The sequence below is a fragment of the Balaenoptera physalus genome, assembly GCF_965194825.1.
Source record: "Balaenoptera physalus genome assembly, chromosome: 6".
Taxonomy (NCBI): Eukaryota; Metazoa; Chordata; class Mammalia; order Artiodactyla; family Balaenopteridae; genus Balaenoptera; species Balaenoptera physalus.
This window is the reverse complement of record NC_138885.1, coordinates 8,508,133-8,524,661: the sequence shown is the minus strand read 5'-3', so window position 1 is coordinate 8,524,661 and position 16,529 is coordinate 8,508,133.

Genomic DNA, 16,529 nt, shown 5'->3' with positions numbered 1-16,529 from the left:
CCATACTCATATCCCAACAAATTATAAGAATCCATGTCCTTGGCACTCCATGCATGTGGTTTTAGAAATCAATTAGGTTTCAAAATATACTGTAAATTTCCATATCTGCTACTTTAGAATATCGATTGTATTTGTTAAAGCTTTATTCTGGGTCAGAAATTCTTGTATGACGTGATTGACTGAAAAAGTTTAAGGAAGTATCTTACGTAGCCACTGAATTGACTGTCCAGTTATCAACTGGCAGAATTGATCAAAGAGAAAAGTAATTTTTAAAATTTTTTGCACATCCATCAGGAGAAAAGCAAAAGAAGAGGTGAGGATCGAAGAAGATTATATATATGCAACGTGCTTTGTGACTGTCAAAGTTGTGAGAATATATACATTATTTAAAAGAAGGTTAAATTTGCTATCTTTCCATCTGTGGGGAAAATATAAGTAATACATAAGTAAATATAAATAAGAAAAAATTTCCATAAGAAAAATATGAATTGATAGACTTCCTTGAAGGTGAGCATTTGTGGAGTTTTAATGTGGACGTTTATGTCTCATCAAAGTTGCTGGATTCCCTTCTATCTGACCAGTCCAAGCCAGACCAAAATGAAGCAGGCTAACATTTTCAACCTTCCTCTTGGTAAAAAAGAATGTAAATAAACAAGTGAGCTCAATGTTTCACATAGAATCCAACACACACAGGTGCACACACACTCACACCCACTCCCTGAATGCACCCTGCCGTGCTCTTCTGGATGTGCCTTCTGCCAGAAACACACTTACTTCATTCGTCTACACATTAGCTTATTCTTCTGGTAGACGCCAAAACCTAATTGTACTCCCACAACTCAGTGTAAACTTCTTTCTTTGAGAAGCCATCCCTTATACCTCTCCACATTGACCCCCAGACAGTCCCAGCCACACGAGAAAATAAAAATCCGCATTCCAAACCTCTCTCAACACTGCCTATCTTATGCTCTTGGTAGTTATCTCTTTGCCACCCCTCTGGACCGTGCTCCAATGAACATTGGGGTGCATGTATCTTTTTGAATTATGGTTTTCTCCAGGTATATGCCCAGGAGTGGGATTGCTGGGTCATATGGTAGTTCTAGTTTTAGTTTTTTAAGGAACCTCTATACTATTTTCCATAGTGGCTGTACCAATATACATTCTCACCAACAGTGTAGGAGGGTTCCCTTTTCTCCACATCCTCTCCAGCATTTATTGTTTGTAGATTTTTTTGTCGATGGCCATTCTGACTGGTGTGAGGTGATACCTCATTGTAGTTTTGATATGCATTTCTCTAATAATTAGTGATGTTAAGCATCTTTTCATGTGCCTACTGGCCATCTGTATGTCTTCTTTGGAGAAATGTCTATTTAGAACTTCTGCCCATTTTTGGATTGGGTTGTTTGTTTCTTTAATATTGAGCTGAATGAGCTGTTTATATATTTTGGAAGTTAATTCCTTGTCTGTTGCTTCATTTGCAAATATTTTCTCCCATTCTGAGGGTTGTCTTTTTGTTTTATTTATTGTTTCCTCTGCTGTGCCAAAGCTTTTAAGTTTAATTAGATCCCATTTGTTTATTTTTGTTTTTATTTTCATTACTCTAGGAGGTGGATGAAAAAAGAACTTGCTGCAGTTTATGTCAAAGAGTGTTCTGCTTATGTTTTCCTCTAAGAGTTTTATAGTGTCCTGCCTTACATTTAGGTCTCTAATCCATTTTGAGTTTATTTTTGTGTATGGTGTTAGGGAGTGTTCTAATTTCATTCTTTTACATGAAGCTGTCCAGTTTTCCCAGCACCACTTACTGAAGATACTGTCATTTCTCCATTTTATATTCTTGTCTCCTTTGTCATAGATTAGGTGACCATAGGTGCGATTGTCATATTGAGTGAAGTAAGTCAGACACAGAAACATAAATATTATATGATATCGCTTATATGTGGAATCTAAAAAAATGGTACAAATGAACTTATCTACAGAACAGAAATAGAGTCACAGATGTAGAAAACAAACTTATGGTTACCAGGGGATAAGGGGGAGAGGGATAAGTTGGGAGATTGGGATTGACATATACACACTACTAGATATAAAACAGATAACTAATAAGGACCTACTGTATAGCACAGGAAACTCTACTCAATACTCTGTAATGGCCTATATGGGGAAAGAATCTAAAAAAAGAGTGGATATATGTATATGTATAACTGATTCACTTTGCTGTACATCTAAATATAACACATCATTGTAAATCAAATCTAGTCCAATAAAAATTTTTAAAAATACTGTGTATAGATGCAGAGGAGAAAAGGACACCGTGAAGGACCCTCCCATTGCCCCATCCATAGCCCTCATGTATCTCCCTGATAAGAGACCCCTTCTCCCGAGAAGCAGGCCTCCTGGCTTCAGGGGTGCTGAGAAATGCTGAGCAGAGAGAGGAAAGAGCCTGCCCCATTGCCCCACATGGACCTTCCTCTCCTCCCGGCTTCCCTGGGTGGTTTGGAAAACAGGCTCCTTCCTCTGCTGTCCTTGTGCATATCTGGTGCCCTTGTGCTGTGCTGACCTTCTGGTCCAAACAAGTTTTCAAAACGGAATTTGCTCTGCTTATATTTAACTTCCCCAGAACTCCACCCTCCCTCAGGATGAACCCATCCACTCCACAGACATTCATCAGAGCCAGTCCTTCTTCCAGGGAGCTCTCGGTCTAACGAGGGACATGGAACCACAAACTACTTGGCTTCTGTGGGGTCCTCCGACGTCCAGGACTTTACAAACACTTTCATGAGCGTGAAGACTGCTCAGCAGTTGGACAAACAGAGGGGTCCAAACTTTGCTTTCTTCTCTTGGCATCCTATTCTCACACTTTCCACCCCAGTATAAGGGTGATGCTTCATGACATTTCACACCTGCACAGGACTACAGTACTTGGGTGCATCTTTATTCTACCAGTCTTTAATCAGTGGGCATTTTGGTTCTTTCTAGTCCTTTGACATTACAAACAAGGCTCTAATGACTGTCCATGTATGCAATAGGCATATTTTTCATTTCAATACAACATACCAGACTGTTTTCCAGGAATATTAAACTCACATTTCCACCAGGAAGGTCAAGGGTGTCCATTTCCCCAGCATCACAGGAACAGGGAACAGGAAAGGTGCTTTTTTTTTCTTTTTTGCATTTTTCTAGTTGTTAGTGAGGCTGAGCATCTATTTATATGATTTTTAGGCTTTGCAGTTTTCTCTGTGGGTTCTGTAAATTGTCTACTCATCATATTTTCTTCTTATTCTATTGGAATATCATTTGTTCAATTTGTAGGAGATTTGGATGTATCATGCAGGGCTTGCCACATGGTACACAGTAGTATTTGCTACACGTGGATTAGAAGCATGGTGAAATGTGTGTCGCTTTGGTCCTCGGGTAGCCTGGTGGGGACTGAGGCATCATCCCCACAGGCCTCGTTGCTCAGGCTGCACCCTGCCCCATTCATTTTTCCCAGGATACTAAATTCATATTATTCACTTCCATGTGTGCTGTGATGTGAAATAATTTGACAAGTGTATATGACACATAAATCCTTGGTATATAGTTTGCAATTTGTATTTGCTCAGTCTGTGAGTTAGTATTTGCCTTTCTTCATAGTATCACAATATAAACTCTTTTTGGCATTTTATATAGTCATTTATATTTACCTTTCCTTGTGGCACTGGTTATTCCTGTCTAATTGTTCAGTTGAATATGGTTTCAGGGATTTTTGTTTGTTTGGTTCACTGTTATATCCTTAGTGCCTGGAACAGTGTCTGGCACACAGTAGATGCTCAATAAACATTACTTACACTAATGAATTAACTACAATGCAGGGTAGGAAGTGTGATGTAATTGAGGCATAGATACTGTATGAGTGTGTGTTTTTTTAGAAGTAAGGCTTAAGTTAACTGGGGATGGTGAGAAGTGTGGGTCTTTCTCAGTCTTTTAAATGCACCTCCTCTTTCTCTTTGTGTCTCCTATGTCAGCCTGCTCAGTGCCTCCCTTCTCTGTGTTAAGCATCAAGGATAAGGCCACAGGCCACACTGGGGTTTTCTGAGCCTCCAATAGCCAGTTCCCAGCAGGTGCATCTCCAGGTCCCTCCGTGGCACTGAAGGGGACCCTGCATGCATCTGTGAGGTTTTTCTAGACCAAACTGTCCCTGATTGCTACAGCACTAGATCGATCATCTGACCCCTGATTTCCTCTGCTTTTTCCAGTATCAGGACCCCTAAGGCTACAGAGCAAGCAAGACACAGAAGCTGTGGTTTGGGGGTGGTACTGAGCATTAAAAGCGATAGTGGAGTCAGGCGGGCATGAGTTGAGATGGTCTCTGTCCATTACTGGTGCATGATCTTGTGCTTTACTTTAATTTCCTTGTACTCAGATATCTGGGATGTAAAAAGGTAATAATAATACCCACCAAAGTGTTGTGATAATTACAAGCCACAAAGTGTCTGAAGTTATAGGTAATCAATAATCGTTGTTACTGCTACAGCAGCGTTTCCAGAGAAGCTACTCTGTTACAAGGCATCCTTTGATACGACTTTACATATTTGCAAACGGCCTCCACTGTGTTTCCATTCCAGGTGCAGAGCAACTGATCACACCAGATGCATTATTGCAAATTATCTTTGGATTTCCTCATCGTGTTTAGAACACGCTGTACCATTTCTGCTGCCAGGGTATTAGCAGAATACTAATTAGTAATACTGATTAGTAATACTAATACTAATACTAGTGAGGGAGCTTCAGTAAGGGGCAGTTGAGGCAACAGATTGCACTGGGACTCAGCCACCCAGGACCCTGCCCCGGACTTGGGGCTGTGCCTACCCCCAGGAAGAATCTAAGTCAGTATCACAGAAGGCTCAGGAGAAGGGATGCTGTGTGGGGAGCAGGAGCATGGCTGTGTATGCTCCTTCTGTTCCATCAGCCTGTGCTGGGGTCCCACCATCACCCACGGAGCCCCAAGGAGTCCCCCGCCCACCCCTGCCTCAACCTCCTCCCCGCCCTCCCATATATACCTGTATAAGTACCCAAAAGGTTCATTGACAAAAAAATCCCCCACAAAGCTCCCTTTTTCCTCTTTGTAGTCAATGTTTATCCCAGTGGTAATCACTAATCTGATTTTTGTCTATATGTTTCTGCCTTTTTCAGAATGTCATATCAACTGAGTCACATAGAGGGTAGTTTTGAATCTGGCTTCTCTCACTCAGCAAATGCATTTGAGATTTATCATTTAGTTCCATGTCTTAATAGTTGCTTTGTTTTCATTGATTAATTGCTTTTATTTCCTAATTAACTGACTAATGTTGCATTGTATTTATAGACCAAAATTTGTTTATTCACCAGTTGAAGGGCATTTGTGTTTTCTCCAATTTGGGGCAATATGAATAAAATCACTATAAACATTTTTTTTAAAGTATTAGTCACCCTTCAAGTCCCAGCCCTCATGCCACTTTTCCACTCTCTCCTTTCTACTCCCCATCACCGACATCCACAAAACAAAAAGGCAGCCTACCAAACAAGAGAAACTAATATATCTGATAAGGGGTTCATATCTAAACAATGTCTCTGATAAGGATAGACCAAGAACTCATAGAACTCAGCCTCCAAAAAACAAACAACCCAATTTAAAAATGGGCAGAAGACTTAAACAGACATTTTTCCAAAGAATACATACAGATGGCCAACAGACACATGAAAAAGTGCTCAATATCACTTATCATCAGGGAAGTTCACATCAGAACCAAAATGAGATATCACCTCACACCTGACAGAATGGGTATCATCCAAAAGACAACAAATAAGTATTGGCAAGGATGCAGAGAAAAGGGAACGTGCACTTTTGTTGGAAATGTTAATCAGTACAGCCACTATGGAAAACAGTACGGAGGTTCCTCAAAAAATTAAAAATAGAGCTACCATATGAGGCAGGAATAAGACTTGGAGGTATCTTTCTGAAGGAAACAAAAACACGAATTAAAAAGGATATGTGCACCCCTATGTTCATGGCAACTTTATTGACAATAGCCAAGATATGGAAGCCACCCTGATGTCCATAGATAGAAAAACGGATAAAGGTTTCATATATACATATGAATATATATCTTCATACGCATTTTTCATATATATATATATAAAATGGAATGTGACTCAGCCATAAAGGAAAAAGAAATCTTACAACAACATGGATGGACCTAGTGGCTATTATGCTGAGACATGTCAGACAGAGAAAGAGAAATACCTTATGATGTCACTTATATGTAGAATCTACAAATCAAAACAAATGAACAAACACAACAAAACAGAAATGGACTTATAGATTTGGAGATCAAGCTGCTGATTTCCAAAGTGGGGGGGGGAGTTGGGAAGATGAATGCAATAGCTGAGAAAGATTAAGAGGTAGAAACTTCCAGTTATAAAACAGATGTCGTGAGGATGTAATGTACAGCATAGGGAACAGAGTCCATAATACTGTAATAATTTTGTATGGTGATGCATGGTAACTAGACTTATCTTGGTGGTCATTTTGTAATGTATAAAAATGTAGAATCACTATGTGGTATACCAGAAAACCAATATAATATTGCCAGTCAATTATACTTCAATTTTTAAAAAAGAAGAAAAAAAAGACTATCTTAATAAAGAAAAGTGTCAAATGAGATTAAGAGTGGGTGTCAGATGAAACTTCGAAAGGGTGCATGTTGAAAGGACAATGTCCACTGAAGTTTGGCTCTCAAGTGGCCCAGACATGTAGAGGACTTGAAGAGGAGCAACCATGGGATGCTACTGGAAGGTCTGTTTGTTTCTTGGTTTAAATAGGCTTTATTATTTTTTAAAGCAGTTTTGAGTTCACAGCAGAACTGAGCAGAGTACCAAGAGGTCCCACATGTGCCCGTCTCTACTGTTGCTGTCAGCCCCAGCCCCATCACGCAGGCGCCCAGATCCTCCCAATCCCCAACTACCCTATCAACAGTCTGTGTGCTGGTCACTACTGATGAATCTATGTAGACACCTCATGATCACCTGAGTCCAGAGTTTATATTAGGGTTCACTCCTGGTGGTGTACATTCTATGGGTTTTGACAAATGTATCTCATCATGAATGTATCATATTGAATAGTTTCACTAAAAATCCTCTGTGCTCAGCCTATTTATCACCTCCCCGACCCATCAACACCACTGCAAACCCCTGGCAACCCACTGATCTTTTCACTCTCTCCATGGTTTACCTCTTCCCGAATATCATATATCATTGGTACCCTAAGCTATGCCACCTTTCCAGATTGGCTTCTTTCAGTGATATGCATTTAAGGTGGCCCACCTGTCTCCTCATGGTTCCATATCCCCTTCATTTCTTTTGTGCCAAATAATATTCTGTTGCGTGGATGTAGCCCAGTCTATGTGTCCATTCACCTTCTGAAGGACATCTTGGTTGCTTCCAATTTCTGGCAGTTATGAATAAAGCTGCAGTAAATGGCTGTGTGCAGGTTTCTGTGTGGATGTAGCATTCAGCTCATTTGGGTCCACTGATACCGAGGAGCTCGAGGGCTGGACGGTATGGAAAGAATGTGTTTCATTTTGAAAGACACAGCCCATGTTCACAGAGCTCTGAAGACGGTAGCTGAGAACATGTCAGCATACTGAGGAATCAAGCCAAGGAAAGAGGTAGAAATTGAGTATACGGCAAGGAAGACATTGCCAAGACAAAACCTTACCCTCTTAGAGTTGATGGCTGGTCGTGAGAATTAAATGGACACGAGAGAGATTCACAGGAGAGAAGCATCCACATTTATTTTCCCTTAACTTTATATGACATGGGGAACACTCCTAAGGAAATGAAGAGAGACCCAGAGAAGTGGCAAAGCCTAAATGCTTTTCTGTTGGGTTGAACAAAGAGAGGCAGATGTGGAAAAGGAACTACACTATGCTGGGGGGCAAAGGAGGATGAGAATGCTGTTGAGCAAGGTCAGTACAGAATCCTCCCGTTCTTCACTCTCTGCCCTTGACAATAACAATGTTACTCTCCTTCCTGCAGAGGGAGGACGTCTTCCACAGGGGGTGGTGGGTGATGGATATGTCATCTCTTGCTTCCAAGAAGGAAAAGGGAAAGGGTGAGCACACCCTTCTTGCACCTGTTGTTTGCGGGATTTGTTTGCTTCATTTTTGCCATTTTTTTTTTAAGTGTCTGTAGCTCAAAACAATATTCTGGTTTGCTTTACATCTAAGTCTTTTACCTGGTGTTTGTCTTCTGACAGGAGGAGGGACATATTTTTCTGACATGATGGGGCTAGTCGGGTGGAGAAGGATAAGATGGGCATGGGCCCATGCCTATTCTTTTCTTGTGTGTTGGGAAGATGAACCCAGGACTCCCCACTGGTGTCACTATGCATGGACACAGCATGCGGTGAAGGTTGAGCAGTCAGCAGCACAGAGGGGCCCTGGGGGAGCTTTGGGTGAGGAGGAAGCCGGGTAAAGTGACCCCAGGAAGTGACCTCACTTGCCTGGCAATAAAGCCCAACAGAACTTGGAACCCAGGTAACCATTCATGCAGTACATTCTAGAGAAGCCCCCTACCCAGCTCACTGGGGTGGAGACGCTTGAATGGACATATCCTTCTGTGTCCTGATGTCTTGATATCCTGTGGCCTCAGGAAAGCCCGTGGTGACAGCCTTTTCTGATGCTGTAGATGTTGGGTCAGTTCCCACCCCAGACACCTTTGGCCATTTGCCTGGAGGGAACCAAAGATAACACAAGGAAGCCCAGGACAGGCCAGTCCAGGCCAGGCCACCACTTTGATCCCACCCAGGTAGCCCTATGCCCCCTCTCTGTTTGTGCGGAAGGCGGGGTCATGTGGGGTGGGTCTGCTTCGAGCAAGAGCAGGTTGGTGAGGGGCCAGAACCTGGTCAGCCAGTCATGTCCATACCCTAAAGCTGGCTGGGTGGGATGTGGAGAGCTGAGGCGGTACCCTTTTGCCCGAGGTTTATCCCAAGCCCTCCAGGAGTATCTCTTTCTTCCCAGGTGGATATCTGAGCAGACACAGGTCTGAGCCTGATCTGGGAGCTGAAGGTCACGTAGGCAGAAGAAACAATAATGGCCAAGCAGGGCTCTGATACCTCCAGGCTGGGCTGGGTGCCGGTCACTGTCATTGCAGAGCCCCACCCCGGAGATTAGAGAGGAGCTGGTTGATGGGGACACCCAATCTGTCTCCCTGAGTGGGGGCTGGTGTGCCACACCGCCAACGAGGGCCAGCGCAGGCTCCAGACGAGTGTGGCCAAGGAGGGGACTCCAAAACCAGGACCCAGAGGTGAACCGGGAAGGCTTCCTGCCCAGACACCACTCAGGGTCCTGTCCAGGGCTTATGTGCAGCTCAGCACACCTGGCTGTGACCTGGAACCCCCTGTCAACCTTCCCCTGAGTCAGCTGGAGGACCTGGACCTTGTAGAAAGAATTTAGCATTTTCAACTGGTCATATTTTTAAATTTGAGATTTTCAAATACCATAAAACTAAGAAATAAATTGGATGCTGAAGTTGACGTAAAACTATTAGTTACATTTTAAAGAGTTTTTAATGTTTGTGATTGTCAAGGTACCCTAATTGTTCTCATTGATTAATTTTACTAGTAAATGTTATAATACAGATTTACAAAATCAGTATATACTAATGTTGTTTTTATCCCTTTTGTACATATTGACGGTCTGGGACAGATTTTGCCTGAAGACTAATTTTGCTTTACTTTGCAGAACTAGGTGAAATCCAAGCCCTGTCACTTACTGAGTTGGGGAAATGCCAAAAAAAGAAATACACCTGGAGACATTGGACAGCTTTTTTCACTTCTGGAAACCTCACTGTAAAAATGCAACAGTAAGGCTTTCCTGAGTGGTGCTGTGAGCCCTGCCTGAAGGGACTGAGAGAGACCTGGGCTCCCAGGGCATCTCAGCCACTCACCCTCTGCCTGACCCGGGGTCCCTGAGCTCACCTGTCAGAGTCTCAGTCGTCCGGGACCCACAGTGGCACTGCAGCCTCACAGCATCCCTGTGGGGATAAAAGGACACAGGAATCAGAACCTACGGTCCATTGCCTTGTTCTTAGTAGGTACAACATAAATGCTGTTCTGTGTTAACCCTGTGTGAGGGAGTTTACTTTCCCTTACTTCCTGCTCAGTGTGTCCCATGAAAGGACAATTCAGACCTCAATTATCCCTGTAGTGTGAGCATGCCTCATCTCCAGGAGCCTCTGAAATCACAGCGTGTAGATTCCACCTCCTCGACCCAAGGCGCGGTGTACCCAGACATCAGGTTTCAGTTTGCAATGTCCATCCACCTCTTGGCATCTCTTAAGCAAACAAATCAGAGTGGCACGGGATATTTATTATCTCTGTGATGATTATTATTCAACTTCAAGCAATAATGATTAATGAAACACAGATAAACCTCACTGATCTCCGAATAGCAGTACACGGAGCACCAAAAGAGTAGCGTCGACTTTGTTCAGCAGAAAACTTCTGATCCTTACTGAGAAATTTTACAGCTTTCCAAGACATATTTGACAACCACAAAAAATTAGAACTCCACATTTTAAAAACCAAATGAACAGTATGTAATTTAAGGCATACTTATGTCAGAAAAAAGTCTTCCAACTCACTCATTATGTAATCCACATTTTTGGTGCCAGCCCTTTGACATATTATATACGAGTGACAGATTAAAAAGAGCTGGGAATTCACATGCTTGCTTTATTCCAAATGGAATAAAAAATTTACATGACCCCATTGGATAAAAAGGCCTTTATTATTTTTAGAATCTCTTTGGTTGAAGGGAGTTGTGCTGGCTTCTCTCAATAAGCTTTTAAAAAATATATAAGGTCCTCAAACTCTTTTAACCCATCCCACCCTGAAACAAGGGTTCCTCAGAAAGCTTTCTACTTTCTATTCCCTTTCCCCTTTACCACATCGGGTGGTAATTCCGTTACCATCTGGAGCAGCATGCGGAAGGTGGGTCACGAGGCAGCTTATCTGGGTGAAGGGTTCCCAAAGAGAGAGCACTGAGGTCGATCTGAAGTCACCAACCAAGCAATGTCAAATACCCACCATAGGATCAGTGACCCAGAGGGGAAGGAATGGTTAGCACAAAGAGAACATAGCAAGAGCTCCAAGAAAATGCATGCTCCCTCCCACCACCACGAGCTCACAGTAAGCTCTTCCTACACACAGACCCCTGTCTTGAGAAAGAGAAAGGGAAGAATGGATACTGAGGGCCTTAGCATTGACCTAAAGGAATACATTTAAACCAAAAGGACATGAAACCAAAAAGAAGTTTGCATAATTTTTTTAATTGGCAAGTTTGTTTTCCTACTAGCCGGCTAGGTTTGGACCTCAAGAAGGAAACTTAGCCAGGATAAAGAAGGGACATATTATGCATCATCCAACTGGGCAGTGGCATGTGTGAATATGCAACCTTACTAAATGCATGTAATATGTATGTATGTATCCATTTATGTGCATATGTGAGTGTGTTTTTACCACATAGTAATTTCTCAATAAATAGCGGACTAAAAGATGACCATTCCTACGTTTGTGAACCAGCCACCTGCACCAGAGACTCTGTGTTGCCTTTATACATAGTCTTGCCTTCTGCAGGGTAGATGTGACTACCCGATTGTATGGATGCAGAGACTGAGGCTGGAGAATGGAAGTGACACATACAAGGTCACTCACCTGCTAGGTGACAAAGTCAAGGTTCCAACCCAAATCTGTCTGACCCCAAAACATGTCCTCTTTTCCTGTGCTGTGCAGATTCGAATGCAAAGCCACGTAGAGGGAAGAAACTGGGACAATGGCTGTGTCAAAAAGATGGAAACAGGGTCACACTTTAGGATGAGCAAAACCAAGATGCCGTGGCAATGACTGGTGATGAAATTAGGGAAAGGAGGGGGAGGGGCCAGGTAGTCCCAGAGTGATGAAGCACAGAGGACACATGTTGGGTGGGTGGATGCAGGGAATGAGGCCACTCAGGAGGTGAACCAACCCGGGGGCAATGGGAAGCCCAGGAGACCCAATTTCTCCAGATTAGGAAAGTTGTCAGCTGCTCCCTCAGCATACAAAATCCCCCTGCCTTGAACCTATGAAGTATGTGCTACTCTAAGGGGAGGGGTCCCTGGCTGTGAAAAATGACCACTGAGGGCTCTAGCCCAGACCCCCCTCCCAGAACCATGCCTCTACATCTATGCCTGCCAAACTTGCAGGACTGGCCCATCTCACACACCGACTATAAGGTATCCACTAATGTTGAGGCAGGAGGTGGATCTCAACAGCTAATGTGTACCTGGTTGGAAAAACACACTTTTTTTTGTTTTATCTTATTTATTTTTTAAATTTTGTATTGAAGTATAGTTGATTTACAATGTTGTGTTAATTTCTGCTGTACAGCAAAGTGGTTCAGTTGTACACATATATACATTCATTTTTTAATATTCTTTTCCATTATGGTTTATCATAGGATATTGAATATAGTTCCCTGTGCTTTACAGTAGGATCTTGTTGTTCACCAATTCCATATATAATAGTTTATATATGCTAACCCCAAACTCCCAATCCATATCTCCACCAACTCCCTCCCTCTCGGCAACCACAAGCCTGTTCTCTATGTCTATGAGTCTGTTTCTGTTTCATAGATAGGTTCATTTGTGTCACTTTTTAGATTTCACATATAAGTGAAATGGTATTTGTCTTTCTCTGTCTGACTTACTTCACTTAGTATGATAATCTCTAGCTGTACCCATGTTGCTGCAAAGGGCATTATTTTGTTCTTTTTTATGACTGAGTAGTATTCCATTGTACATATATACACCATATCTTCTTTATCCATTCATCTGTCAATGGACATTGAGATCGTTTCCATATCTTGGTGGAAAAGCACGCTTTGAATTAATTATCTGAGGTCATGTGATAAGGTGAGGGGTCACCTACCCAGCCTCAGACACCCGCTCCACCTCCCCTTGTTAGGTGGCCTTAGAGGAAGCCTCCCTCCTCCAGCTTTCAATCCTCACTCTAAAATGGGAATAATCACATCTACTCCACAGAGCTGTTTACATACAGCTGTTGTCAAGAAAGCTAAATCCTGTAAGACACAAGTGCATGTTAGCTATTGTTAGTAAGTTACTCCTTCGAGTAAAACTTGACATTCTTAGGAGATGACAATGATTCCTTCACAAGTGAGAATGGATTTCCAATGACAGGTGGCATGATGAGATGGCAGACAAGGGCTTTGATGCCCAGCAGACTAGAGTTCCTCATAAGCACTTGAGAACTATGTGGCCCTCTGCAAGTGCCCAGCCTCACTGAGCCTTAGTACTCATTCATAAATGAATGATCACAATAGACCTCTGGATTCACAGTCCGCATTCACCTCTCACTTTAGCCTCTTGATGCCTCAGTTTCTCATCTGGAAAATGGAACAGTAACAGTACCCATCTCACTTTCAGGGCAGAACACTTCAGAGGAGACAATGAGCAATTCACCCCTTTCACAGCTGCCGTGAGAATGGGAGCTTCTATCAAGATAATGACTCCAACCAGAAGACTACAATGAGGAAAAACTCCTGCTGACATAAGTTGGATCTGTAGCACAAGCAAGAAACAGACCTTACATATGTTACAGTGATGAAATTGGAAATTGTTAATACTACAGAATCTAGTCTATCCCGACTGATTCAGATCTCCTAAGTGTATGGGTGGTATTTAAAGCCATGGGCATTGATAGGTCACACAGGATATGAGTATAGATATTTAGAAAGAGGAGAAAAATAAAGAGAAGGGAAGTAAAAGAAGAGGGGGAAAAAGAGAAGGGAGAAGAGGAGAGGGGTGGCAAGATGGGGAAGACAAAAGAAGAGAGGAAGGGAGAGGGACAGAGATGGTCTCCTGGAACATCCCAACACTGAGAAGTCCAAAAGAGAAGAAGCTCAAAAATGAGCCGCCATATATATATATATATATACATATATATATATATATATATATATGTATATATATGGTGTCAAGAATGGTGTCATGGAAACCAAGAGAAGAAAAAGTTTAGAGGAGGAGTATTGACTGCATAGTATTCTGTTGGAAGTTAGATAAGTTGAATGAAAAGTATTCTTTAAATTTAGGAAATGGAATATTGACATCATTATTGCCCTTGCCAGGAAAGTCTCCATTGGAGTATGGACATAAAAGTCCTACTGGAAAAACCTGAAAAAAATCTGGGAGGTGATGAAGGGCAGATCACTTCCCAGGTGATTGTCATGTGTGGCCAGGATTGAGAACCACCAGCCTAGATGGTGAACTTTCTGATGAATTCTTCATGTCTGCCTTCACCTCTGATCCATTTTCCTGGGTTTCTAGGCTTCTAGTCTGGTTTCCTGGTCCCTGCTTGCCCTCCTGGATTCTAACCCTAACCTGTCTCATCTTCCTGTGTTTATGAGCCCGGCTTCCTCCCTCTGCCATCCTTGCATCATTCCTTTTAACTTGAAACTGTTCCCTCCCAGCCCCTGTTGGTCTTAATGCCTTAATGATCAGGGCCATCCAAGGCTCAGAAGGAATCTGATGGTGTCTGGTGGTCACCAGGGCCTTCACAGGCCATTTCTACTTTTCACTTTTTAGCCCCTAAAAACCAAAATCAATCAAATAAACATTTATAAATCAGAATTAATTTCTTTAAAATAAACATGGCAAAGGCATGTAAATGTTAAATTAGAATAACAAGTCACATTTTCTAAACATGTTTCCTTCTCATGAAGCTTTTCAAAGGCCAAATGCTATAATCAACAGAGCTCCCAGAGTGGGTATCCCTTGGGAGCATATTATTTGCACATAAATTCTCCACTGCAGTTAGAACATGCTCACTGGTACTTACAAAGTCCCCATGACTGTAACTCCTTTCTGAGAACTGCCACCCATTACTACCCTCACTTTTAGGGTCCATGCCATCTCCCTTGGGTTTGATTTTTGGCTAGCTGAGATCTGAGGATGATCCCACAGTAAGAATATTCAGTTCTTCCTACCATCATCCCCATTCTCAATTTTGGCGAAAGTTTCAGTTTTCCTGAGCCTTCTGACTTTTGGACTTCTTCAACCTCCTTCTAGTTCTCTACCCCTGAGAGAGCTAAGACTTCAAAACATGCTTCTGAGTGAGCAGCTCTGGTGCAGCTCTCTTGACAGCAGGAGTAAAATGCAGTCACACCTTCCACTGTAGCCAACTGGCTCCGTGTCTGATGATACTGTATAGGCAGCACCATGACATCCATATTACTACCAGTAGTCACTTTGGGCCCAAAAAGGGAGATTCTTCTCCTATCTAGTGGAGAAGAAATTAATTCTCCCATGGCCACGTAATGGAGAAAGAACAAAAGAAGATGGCCAGAAAACACACTGCACTCGGAGTGAAAAGACCTATTTGACTACAGTACCCACAATTTTTAAAAAAGACTTTCCTGGGCTTCCCTGGCGCAGTGGTTAAGAATCCGTCTGCTGGGACTTCCCTGGTGGTGCAGTGGTTAAGAATCCACCTGCCAATGCAGAGGACATGGGTTCGAGCCCTGGTCAGGGAACTAAGATCTTGCCCCGGAGCAACTAAGCCTATGTGCCACAACTACTGAGACTATGCTCTAGAGCCCGCAAACCACAACTACTGAGCCCACATGCCACAACTACTGAAGCCCACATGCTTAGAGCCCATTCTCTGCAACAAGAGAAGCCACTGCAATGAGAAGCCCGCACACCACAATGAAGAGTAGCCCTTGCTTGGCACAACTAGAGAAAACCCACGCACAGCAACGAAGGCCCAATGCAGCCAACAAAGACCCAACACAGCCAAAAATTAATTAATTAATTTAAAAAAGAAAAGCCTTTCCTAAGAGGTGCAATTTGTGTCAAGCATTTCCAAGTATACTGGCTGGTGTAAAACTTATGCCTAAAAAGAAATATCAATTTTGAGGTGAACATTGAGCAACTGTAGACAGAGTCTGAGAAAATTTGCTACTGATTGTATACCATGCAGACAGACCAGGAAACAGAACAAAGTAGGACAATCAGAAGATGCCAGAACCACAAAGAATAGAGTGTGGGCTTTCAAGTTTGAAAGACCTGGATTCAATTCTCAATCCCTGGACTACTTGATTATTTCAGTAAAGATTCCAGTGTCCAGAATGGCACAAAGTGATATGTATTTTTGACTGTCTTGGTCTGTTTTAGAAGTAATCGTTTGAGTATCCAGAACCCAAGATATTCTGTTGCTGGTCCTGGCTCTTGATGCAAGATGTTCATTTTCAACATATGTGCTACATTGTTCCCTTCCACTGACACCTGACCAGTGCCAGAAACTCCTATTCCCAGCTTGGGACACTGAAGAATGACTACTCACCACTTGCTTCTCGTAACTCTGGGATCAAAAGGTTCTACACTTTTCTGAAGAAGGTGTTAGCGTGGGGAGTGTGAGAAAGGAAGGGGTGTGGTCTGGATGGAGTGGTTTGCTT